This window comes from Salvelinus namaycush, chromosome 6, assembly GCF_016432855.1.
Source record: "Salvelinus namaycush isolate Seneca chromosome 6, SaNama_1.0, whole genome shotgun sequence".
NCBI classification, from domain to species: Eukaryota; Metazoa; Chordata; class Actinopteri; order Salmoniformes; family Salmonidae; genus Salvelinus; species Salvelinus namaycush.
This window is the reverse complement of record NC_052312.1, coordinates 7,666,446-7,677,483: the sequence shown is the minus strand read 5'-3', so window position 1 is coordinate 7,677,483 and position 11,038 is coordinate 7,666,446.

The following is an 11,038-nucleotide window of genomic DNA, read 5'->3' as shown; positions in this document are numbered from 1 at the left end:
CCTTAGTAGCACTGCCCTTAGTAGTACTGCCCTTACTAGCACTGCCCTTAGTAGCACTGCCCTTACTAACACTGCCCTTACTAACACTGCCCTTACTAACACTGCCCTTACTAGCACTGCCCTTACTAGCACTGCCCTTACTAACACTGCCCTTTGTAGCACTGCCCTTAGTACCACTGCCCTTAGTAGCACTGCCCTTACTAACACTGCCCTTACTAACACTGCCCTTAGTAGCACTGCCCTTACTAACACTGCCCTTACTAGCACTGCCCTTACTAGCACTGCCCTTACTAGCACTGCCCTTACTAACACTGCCCTTACTAACACTGCCCTTACTAGCACTGCCCTTACTAGCACTGCTCTTACTCGTCAACTTAACTAAGCATTCCGGTGAAAGGAAGACGTAGTTTTCCTCGTTGGGCATTTGCTCTCACCCTAATTTGATTCTATTAAAGCATCCTCTCATATGTCTGAGAGGGTAGAGGAGGCTGGAGAAGGAGCATGCTTTCTCCCCCTGCGATCTGGAGTAGCTTAGTCTGTAATCCGATGAAGGGGGACTGCCTGAGTAGAAATTAGATTAGCATTTTGGAGGGTTAATCTATATGCTGAATTGGTATTAGCTGGAGTGCAGCGCTGGGTTTGTGATAGTGGGGTAGGGGGTATTAGGGTCATTACTGAGCTATTCTACATTGGTTGAGAGTATGTACCAGTGTATGTATAGAGGGGTGGTATCTAGCGCGGGCCTCTGCGTGCCCATTCACTGCTGCTAGTCAGAGCATCTGCTTGAGTCTCTTTCACTCTGATTCTCTCCCTTCATCCATCCCTCCCTCCTTTCTCTTTCTCCCTCCTTTCCTCTCTTTTTCTCCCCCATCCCTGAAGTCTCAGCATTCAGAACTGCTGCCAGTAATTACCACACCAGGGATAGATATAGCTGAATCCATTTCTGTGGCTCCAAACTGAACCATCTTGAATGCAACTAGGCTCCAGTACAGGTTGACTCGCTATCTCGTCGACCAATCATTAAGTCATGGATAAGTATTAGTTCTAATGAGTTATGATGTCAGTTTAGTGTGTTTTTGGTATTTCATGGATGTTGGGTGTGGCCATTTTTTTCATCATACCCTTATGTGTTTAATTGACATGATATTACAGGTCTGAGAACAGCAGAGAGGTGAACCATAGCAGGAATCAACCGCAGGCATGGATGCTAGTGCCCTGTTCATTTTAAGTGATTTATAACTCATTAAATGTAACGGCTTTCCTCTTCCTCTTCATCCGAAGAGGAGGAGCAGGGATTGAACCAAAATGCAGCGGTTTGATACGACATGATTTTTAATAAACAAAACAGAAAACACGACGAACACTTGAATAGATACAAAAACAATAAACGACGTAGACAGACCTGGACGACGAACTCACATGAAACACGAAGAACGCATGAACAGGAAAACTGACTACATAAAACGAACGAACAAACAAAACCGAAAACAGTCCCGTGTGGCGTAACATACACTGACACAGGAGACAACCACCCACAAACAAACAGTGTGAAAACACCTACCTTAATATGGCTCTCAATCAGAGGAAATGAAAACCACCTGCCTCTAATTGAGAGCCATATCAGGTCACCCTTAACAAACATAGAAACACACAACATAGACTACCCACCCAAACTCACGCCCTGACCGTCAAACACATACAAAATAACAGAAAACCGGTCAGGAACGTGACATAACCCCCCCCTCAAGGTGCGTACTCCGAACGCACCACCAAAAGTCTAGGGGAGGGTCTGGGTGGGCGTCTGACCACGGTGGTGGCTCAGGCTCAGGGCGAGGTCCCCACCCCACCATAGTCAATCCCAGCTTACGTCTCCCCCTCAGAATGACCACCCTCTTACTCCACCCACTTAATTTAAGGGGCAACACCAAGATAAAGGACATCTCCGGGACAAGGTAGCTCAGGACAGAGAGGTAGCTCAGGACAGAGGGATAGCTCAGGATAGAGAGGTAGCTCAGGATAGAGAGGTAGCTCAGGATAGAGAGGCAACTCCGGACTGAAGGGCAGCTCCGGACAGAGAGACAGCTCTGGACTGAGGGGCAGTTCTGGATTACTGGCAGCTCCAGGCTGGCTGACGGCTCTGGACGCTCATGGCTGGCTGACGGCTCTGGACGCTCATGGCTGGCTGACGGCTCTGGACGCTCATGGCTGGCTGACGGCTCTGGACGCTCATGGCTGGCTGACGGCTCTGGACGCTCATGGCTGGCTGACGGCTCTGGACGCTCATGGCTGGCTGACGGCTCTGGACGCTCATGGCTGGCTGGCAGCTCTGGACGCTCATGGCTCGCTGGCGGCTCTGGCAGATCCTGTCTGGTTGGCGGCTCTGGCAGATCCTGTCTGGTTGGCGGCTCTGGCAGATCCTGTCTGGTTGGCGGCTCTGGCAGATCCTGACTGACGAATGGCTCTAGCGGCTCCTGACTGACTACCGGCTCTGACGGCTCGGGACAGACGGGCGGCTCTAATGGCTCGGGACAGACGGATGGCTCAGACGGCACTGGGCAGACGGATGGCTCAGATGGCGCTGGGGAGACGGATGGCTCAGATGGCGCTGAGGAGACGGATGGCTCAGATGGCGCTGAGGAGACGGATGGCTCTGGCCGGATGAGGCGCACTGTAGGCCTGGTGCGTGGTGCCGGAACTGGAGGCACCGGGCTAAGGACACGCACCTTCAGGCTAGTGCGGGGAGCAGGGACAGGGCACACTGACCTCTCGAAGCGCACTATAGGCCTGGTGCGTGGTGCCGGAACTGGAGGCACTGGGCTGGAGACACGCACCATAGGGAGAGTGCGTGGAGGAGGAACAGGGCTCTGGAAACGCACTGGAAGCCTGGTGCGTGGAGTAGGCACTGGTGGTACTAGGCTGGGGCGGGAAGGTGGCGCCGGAAATACCGGACCGTGTAGGCGTACTGGCTCCCTTGAGCACTGAGCCTGCCCAACCTTACCTGGTTGTATGCTCCCCGTCGCCTGACCAGTGCGGGGAGGTGGAATAACCCGCACCGGGCTATGTAGGCGAACCGGGGACACCATGCGTAAGGCTGGTGCCATGTAAGCCGGCCCAAGAAGACGTACTGGTGGCCAGATATGTAGAGCCGGCTTCATGGCACTTGGCTCAATGCTCAATCTAGCCCTACCAGTGCGGGGAGGTGGAATAACCCGCACCGGGCTATGCACACGTACAGGAGACACCGTGCGCTCTACTGCGTAACACGGTGTCTGCCCGTACTCCCGCTCTCCACGGTTAGCCTGGGAAGTGGGCGCAGGTCTCCTACCTGCCCTAGACCCACTACCTCTTAGCCCCCCCCCAAGAAATGTTTGGGGTTTCTTCTCGGGCTTCCTTGCTAGCCGCGTACCTTCATATCTGCGGTTTTGAGCTTCATTCTCCGGTTTCCAGCCACGTCTCTTTGCTGCCTCCTCATACCACCGCTCCTGGGCTCTCGCTGCTTCCATCTCCTCACGAGCGCGGCGATATTCCCCAATATGAGCCCAGTGTCCTTTTCCCGCCAATATTTCATCCCATGTCCAGGATTCCTGTGTAGCAGGCCACTGCTCGAATTCATGCCGCTTGGTTCTGGTGTGGTGGGTGGTTCTGTAACGGGCTTCCTCCTTCTCTTCATCCGAAGAGGAGGAGTAGGGATTTGAGGACCAAAATGCAGCGTTGGAGTTAGACATAATATTTATTTAACAAGACAAAGACGAAACGAAATACACTTTAACAAACTACAAAACAACAAACGAAGTAGACAGACCTGGACTACGAACTTACACGTAACGAAGAACGAACGAACAAGTACTGACTACAAACAAAACGAACTCACAATACAGTCCCGTATGGTGCAACAAACACTGACACAGGAAACAACCACCCACAACAATCAAAGTGAAAACACCTACCTTAATATGGCTCTCAATCAGAGGAAATGAAAACCACCTGCCTCTAATTGAGAGCCATATCAGGTCACCCTTAAACCAACACAGAAACACATAACATAGACTACCCACCCAAACTCACGCCCTGACCGTCAAACACATACAAAACAACAGAAAACAGGTCAGGAACGTGACATTAAATGTGTTTGTGTGAATAAATAACATGCCTCGCAGACAACTCTATTCATAATTAGTGGGACTTGCCTAACGAGCATGGAACTATAAATAACTAAACTATAAATAAACGATAAACTCTCTCTGTCTCTCTCTCTACACCTCTCATTCTGAGATGAAGCTGTTGACATTCCCCAGAGGGGTGTGTGTATTCACCTTCTCCACGTGTGTGTGTTCACTGAACACACTCTTCCTGGGGTGTTTTACCGACGGTGTAGCTTTCAGTGTTAGGCAAGAGGATGTGAGGACGCTGCATGGCTGCAGCTGTTTAGTTGCTGGTGAGACTGACGTCGTTGTTGGACAGCTTTCCAAATTCTACGGAGCTCAGATTCAGATGCACTTGACTACAGGGGTTTGGATGTGTGTGAGTTTTGCCATGATGCGTATTACAGTGGCCAGAATCCTTCACTACCATACTGTACAGTATTCTTTCTTCCTCATATAAGCTTACAGTATGTGGTACAATCCTAAAAGCAGGCTTACAATGTTTTCCTGGTGTAATTGCTCCTGCAGTAGTATATGGGCGGTGTGTGTCTGTTCTCTGTGTGGTCTAGGGGTATCTACAGGCTGTGTGTGGTCTAGGGGTATCTACAGGCTGTGTGTGGTCTAGGGGTATCTACAGGCTGTACAGATCGTGTCTCTGGTCCGGCAGTAGTATGGACTATGGTGTGTTTGTTTGGTATGTGTCCTCATTCTGTCTGGTAGTAGGCTTAATATGACATATCTCTCTCTTCTCTTCTGTTCTCTTCTCTTTTTTTCTCTCTCTCGTTCTCTACTCTTCTCTTCTCTCTCCTCTGTGTGTGTGTGTGTGTGTGTGGGCTCAATGTTAAATCTGGCAGTAGTACAGTATAGCCATTAATATACGTGTGTGTATGGGCACTCTTGTGGGCTCAGTGTCTCGTCTGGCAGTTATAAAGGCTCTGTGTGTGTGCTGGCTACTCAGTGGTAAAATAGTGGTGGGTCCTGATCCTCTCATCTCCCTCACTGAGCACAGCACAGAGGGGTGTGAGTGTGTACCTCATTGCCTTACCTGCTGGGTTCTGGGACGGTCTCTCTGTTGCGATTGACACGCGTGTTCATACACAGGGACACACACACACACACACACACACACACACACACACACACACACACACACACACACACACACACACACACACACACATACACACACACACTTCCTTTATAATTTGGTTTGTTTCAACCTTGATTTCAGTTCTGGTGTGGAGAATTCATCATAGTAGGATTGAGAGTGACCTACAGTATGTCTGTGTCTTATAATTTGTAATGTAATAAACCCTTCCCTTGATCCTTGGTCTTGGATTCCTGCCCAGGTAGCCAGGTTGTCTGACAAAATGCCCAAATGTTGGTCTGTGCCAAATCTCTCTCTCTCTCTCTCTCCCTTGCTTCGCCTCTCACTCTTTTTCTCTCTCCCCATTTCTGCTATATTTTGTGTTTTGGATTTGTTCAATTTGTTTGAACGCGATGACATCATAAGTAAATTAATTTTAGGAAAAAAGAGGAGTGGTATTCTATATCACGTTTTTGCTTTTCTGGAATTCAGAAATGAGAACCATGTGTCCATCGCTTTCCTTCCTTCCTCTTTATCACTCTCTCACTCTCTCACTCTCTCACTCTCTCTCTCTCTCTCTCAGGCTGTTTGGGATGGAACGCTCGGCACTGAGTGTAGAAATCTGAATAAAGAAAACATTTTCACTGCATAACCAATATGCACCATGTTCAAAGTGGATTGTTATTTCAAAGGCCCAAGACCACGAAGAATGGGTCAGACACACAGAGCCAGATCCCTTAGACAGGTTTCTCTGTTTTTGCGTCGGAATGAGTGTACTCTTAGAAAAAGGGTTCCAAAAGAGTTCTTCGGCTGAACCCTTTAAGGTTCTAGATAGCAGCGCCTTTTCTAAGAGTGTTGCCTATGTTTTACACGACAAACGGTGTGGTAACGTTTCTTAACGCCGTAACATGGAGTTATGCATACAGAGTCTTCTGAAGCTGGTGGTCGACTTTTCGTTTTTTTTAATCCCCTTAGCATGACATAACATCTCTCCGATGGATGTCCTTTGATCAGTAGAGTTGCCTATATGGAAGACCTACACTGGGTGCCAAAAGTATTGGGACTGTGAAACATTTTCTGTTGTTGTGGCTCTGTATTTTTCACAGATATCATACCCCCCCCCCAAATGCCAACCTCCCCTGTTATTGTAATGGTGAGAGGTTAGCATGTCTTGGGCATGATATTTGTGTGTCTGTAACTTTCTCACTCGTCATTACGATTATGATCCATTCGTTATCCGTAATCACGGTAGCATCCACATTAATGTAGAAGTGTTTAGAAATAAGTGACTCCAAAATGACACATATATACACACACACACACACACACACACACACACACACACACACACACACACACACATCATTTATGAAAATAATCTGAAACACAACCAAAACAAACATCAAATGAATCCAACAAGTTTGTCAAGTTACAAGCTTGATGTAATCATTGCATGCTAGGATATGGGACCAAATACTTCACTTTTTACTACTTTAATACACATTTAAGTGAATTTGTCCTAATACTTTTGGTCCCCTAAAGTGTACAAAAAGTGCTGTATTTTCTAAACGGTTCACCAGATATGGATGAAAATACCCTCAAATTTAAGCTGGCAGGCTGCACTTTAACCTCCCAGTCAGTCATTGCATCATTTCAAATCCAAAGTGCTGGAGTACAGAGCCAAAACAACAATAAATGTGTCACTGTCCCAATACTTTTGGAGCTCGCTATGTATTAGCCTGGTAGGCTGGCAGGTGGGAGAGGAGGCCTAGACCTCCTGCATTTAATCAGATTCAGGATTAGGCCTTATTTAGAGGATCACTGAACGTAAGCTACAAATAAAAAAGGGATGACATTAGCCCATCTGTTAATTGCTTAGTCTAACATAAGGGGTGCCCACTGAGCATACACACACACCCACACCTGCTAGACAGGGCGGCAGAGGGTGAAGGAAGGTTGAATCCCCTCCTCATTTTAAACCCACTCCCAGATTACACATTCATCACATTGATCTCTGTGTAATCCTCCAGTATGACTCTAAATCAAAGTGTAGAGGGAGAAGGGCTTTTTCAGTTCCAGTCACTCCTCCTCCTAGCCTTTCTGGCAAGCTCCAAGGAGACTGTAGCCATCACTTCTGCTACCTGGGTCACGTTGCTGGGTGGAGTTAGCGGGAGTAAAGGGGGCGTGGGCTTATTATAGTTGTATATTAACCTGCAGAGGGAGCAGCAGCAGAGGAAGCTATAAGCTTTGCCATCCCGTTGAGGATTGGGGGGCAGCTCTGAGATTTAATCATGTGTTTCTATAGAACTCTATTTTAGAGGGAAGTGTAATTTTGGAGAGGGGAGGAGGGGTGGAGTATTGGGTATATATCGCCAAAAGACAGGTTCTGTGAATAGCACCCATTTTCTCCCTATACACCTACAGTACTCATCAATAAATGATGGTGTGCCTCTTTTTAGAGGAAAGAGAGGGTATAGCTTTCACAAAATATATGTATCTCGACATATTTTGTAAAACATGAGGTAAGCAAGCATGAGGTGCCAAGCTACCTCAGAGAAGTGATACGGGACATTCTTCATTACACAATGTACCATTTTCTTTTTAATTTCACCAAATACATAACTAGTTGATTGTTTCTTATTGTCATCAGAAGACAGAAGCCAATTACACACAGAACCACCCACCAAGTATTGCTTTATCATTGATTTTTAATGAAACGCATTCATGGTTGAATGCTGTAAATGGTTCCAAAGCTATATCTGATTATTTAAAATGCTAATATACTCCACATTTGAGCATACCGCTCCCCTCCCCTGGAGGAAGCTTAGATTGCTCAATGAAACCATGAATAACTTAACACAGCTTTCCTTTTATGATGATAAAAACTCAATTGTTGAACCACTCAGTTTCAGAAGTTTATCAATCCGTTTTGTTCTTGTCATTAGATTAATGATTAACTGATCACAGAGAAATAGTCCTGCATAATGTTTTTAGAGTTATGTCTGCGAAGAGTAGAGGTCGACCGATTAATCGGAATGGCCGATTTAATTAGGGCCGATTTCAAGTTTTCATAACAATCGGTAATCGATATTTTTGGACCCCGATTATGGCCGATTATATTGCAATCCACGAGGAGACTGCGTGGCCGGCTGACCACCTGTTACGCGAGTGCAGGCAGCAAGGAGCTATGGTAAGTTACTAACTAGCATTAAACTTATCTTATAAAAAACAACAAATCTTAACATAATCACTAGTTAACTACACATGGTTGATGATATTACTAGTTCAACTAGCTTGTCCTGCGTTGCATATAATCAATGCAGTGCCTGAAATTGTGGCACTTCTCTTGCGTTCAGTGTAAGCAGAGTCAGGGTATATGCAGCAGTTTGGGTCGCCTGGCTCGTTGCGTTCAGTGTAAGCAGAGTCAGGGTATATGCAGCAGTTTGGGTCGCCTGGCTTGTTGCGTTCAGTGTAAGCAGAGTCAGGGTATGTGCAGCAGTTTGGGTCGCCTGGCTCGTTGCGTTCAGTGTAAGCAGAGTCAGGGTATATGCAGCAGTTTGGGCCGCCTGGCTCGTTGTGTTCAGTGCACGCAGAGTCAGGGTATATGCAGCAGTTTGGGCCGCCTGGCTCGTTGTGTTCAGTGTAAGCAGAGTCAGGGTATATGCAGCAGTTTGGGCCGCCTGGCTCGTTGTGTTCAGTGTAAGCAGAGTCAGGGTATATGCAGCAGTTTGGGTCGCCTGGCTCGTTGTGTTCAGTGTAAGCAGAGTCAGGGTATATGCAGCAGTTTGGGTCGCCTGGCTCGTTGCGTTCAGTGCACGCAGAGTCAGGGTATATGCAGCAGTTTGGGTCGCCTGGCTCGTTGCGTTCAGTGCACGCAGAGTCAGGGTATATGCAGCAGTTTGGGTCGCCTGGCTCGTTGCGTTCAGTGCAAGCAGAGTCAGGGTACATGCAGCAGTTTGGGTCGCCTGGCTCGTTGCGTTCAGTGCAAGCAGAGTCAGGGTACATGCAGCAGTTTGGGTCGCCTGGCTCGTTGCAAACTGTGTAAAGACCATTTCTTCCTAACAAAGACCGTAATTCATTTGCCAGAATTTTACATAATTATGACATAACATTGAAGGTTGTGCAATGTAACAGCAATATTTAGACTTAGGGTTGCCACCTGTTCGATAAAATACGGAACAGTTCCGGAATTCACTGAAAGAATAAACATTTAGATTTCGAAATGATAGTTTCTGGATTTTACCATATTAATGCCCTAACGCTCGTATTTCTGTGTTTTTATTATATTATAAGTCTATGATTTGATATTTGATAGAGCAGTCTGACTGAGCAGTGGTAGGCAGCAGCAGGCTCGTAAGCATTCATTCAAACAGCACTTTCCTGCGTTTGCCAGCACAGCGCTGTTTATGACTTCAAGCCTATCAACTCCCGAGATTAGGCTGGCAATACTATAGTGCCTATAAGAACATACAATAGCCAAAGGTCTATGAAATACAAATGGTATAGAGAGAAATAGTCCTATAATAACTACAACCTAAAACTTCTTAACTGGGAATATTGAAGACTCATGTTATGTTAAAAGGAACCACCAGCTTTCATATGTTCTCATGTTCTGAGCAAGGAACTTAAACATTAGCTTTTTTACATGGCACTTTTACTTTCTTCTCCAACACTGTTTTTGCATTATTTAAACCAAATTGAACATGTTTCATTGAGACTACATTTATTTTATTTATGTATTATGTTAAAATTAAAGTGTTCATTGTTCGTTCAGTATTGTTGTAATTGTCATTATTACAAATGTAAAAATCGGCCGATTAATCGGTTTTGGCTTTTTTTGGTCCTCCAATAATTGGTATCGGCGTTGAAAAATCATAATTGGTCTCTAGTGATGAGGCTCTACAACTCCAATCTGTGTTGTGCATGCTGGCGTGTGTGTGTGTCTATCAATCAAATGTATTTATAAAGCCCTTTTTATATCAGCCAATGTTACAAAGTGGTTATACAGAAACTCAGCCTTCTCAAGGCGAGACCCAGATGGAGACACAGGAGGCAGATGGTTGGAGTCTTACAATGTTTATTAATCCAAAAAGGGGTAGGCAAGAGAATGGTCGTGTACAGGCAAAAAGTCTAAACCAGTTCAGAGTTCAATAGATACCTCAGGGCAGGCAGGATGATCAGGCAGGCAGGATGATCAGGCAGGCAGGAAAGTAGTCCAGAGTCAGGCAGTGGTCAAAACCAGGAGGACTAGCAAAAGAGAATACAAAATGAGTACGGGGAAAACCGGGCAGGTTGACTTGATTAAACATACAAGACAAACTGGCACAGAGAGCCAGGAAACACAGGGATAAATACACTGGGGAAAATAAGCAACACCTGGAGTGGGTGGAGACAATCACAAAGACAGGTGAACAGATCAGGGCGTGACAAGCCTAAAACCCCAAACAGCAAGCAATGCAGATGTAGAAGCACGGAGGCTAGGAAAAAGTCCCTCCCTCTGCGTGCTTCCTCATCAGTAGTTTTGACTATCTTACGTAACAGTACTGTAGAGTAGAAGACAGTGTATAGTGGAAGGAGGAGGAGAGGAAGCCCTCATTTTAATTGCAGATTTGTGAGAGCTGTGCCTGGTAGGATTCTGTGTCTTTGTCCGCTCATCTCTCAGAGTGGGACCATCCTAGAGAAGGAGGGAGGGAGCGAGGGAGGGAGCGAGACCATCATTATTACCATTGTCATATCCTTGGTGTTGGGCCAGACGGAAGCTGAAATGCAGTGTCATTCTGTTCCTCCATGTAACACAGATAGAGCTGTG